Genomic DNA, 1,237 nt, shown 5'->3' with positions numbered 1-1,237 from the left:
TCCAGGGCTGACGGGGAACAATCTGGCGAGAGTGAGGTGCCACCTACTGCCGTTATGCCCTTGAGCAAGGCACTTCATCCCTAAACTGCTCCAGGGTGCTCCTCTTCAGCTGACCCTGTGCTGCTTCCAGGCTCTTGTGTGAGTGTATGAAGGGGTTGGGAAACACCATAACACAGCAAAGACACATTTCCATTTTACAATAACAAGTTCTATTGTATTTTATTATGAAATGCTTACTTAAAGGTAGACTCAGCTGAAAATGACGTTGCCACAAGCAGCACCGCAGATATTGAGATGAGCGAGATGCAAGAATTCGCTCTCACACAGTCACACACAGTATCTGCGCATGTGCACGGGTTCGCTTCACTCTGTTCAAAACAGCGGAGAAGTTGAGCCTCGCACTTCAACACTGTTAGTTGTTGTGGAAATGTACCCACTATGCTGTTTACTTTCTGCATCTACTGTCCGTCATTAAACTAGGTCTACGTTTAATGTACTGAAAGGTCAGACCCAAAGGTCCTGTGTACCCTCTTACATATACAGTGGGGTCCGGAAATATTGGCTTCCTTGATAAAGATAAGCAAAAAAGACTGTATAAAATAAATAATACAAATACTGAGCTATATTTTATGCTCAACGAAATGTGAAAATTATATTATTATATACTAATACAATTGCACAGAGAAATATATTTTGTTTAACAAGTAATAAAACAAATCTCAAAAAGATAGGGGTAAAAATGATTGGATCCCCTGTTATCAAAACTGCAGCACCCTCCCCTTGCAAGGATAATAACACTGAGCCTTTTTCTAAAATGTTTTATGAGATTGGAGAACACATTGGGAGGGATATTAGACCTCCATACAGAATCTTTCCAGATCCTTGATATCCTTCGTCTGCGTTAATGGACTCCTGTAAGCATCTTTCTGTAACTAAAAGCGCTATAGGCCTATATGTTCCAATTAACAAATTATACTTTTTTGGACTGAAATAATATTGTAATTGTGAGATCCAGGGTCAAAAAATCGGAAACAAAAGGAAAATAATTTACTAATTGATGTGGCTCATTTTCACTGACATTCCCGTGAGCTTTCCTGATAGTTTTTTTTAGGATGTAAATCATCCTTGCATGCATGCACACCCATACATCCTCATGCAGGCTCACCACTCACGCATACTGTACTGTTCACCAACCACTAATATTATGGTTACTATCTAATGATTAGTGACTGTTTAT

Source organism: Coregonus clupeaformis, unplaced genomic scaffold, assembly GCF_020615455.1.
Source record: "Coregonus clupeaformis isolate EN_2021a unplaced genomic scaffold, ASM2061545v1 scaf3179, whole genome shotgun sequence".
Taxonomy (NCBI): Eukaryota; Metazoa; Chordata; class Actinopteri; order Salmoniformes; family Salmonidae; genus Coregonus; species Coregonus clupeaformis.
Note: the sequence above shows the minus strand (reverse complement) of the source record.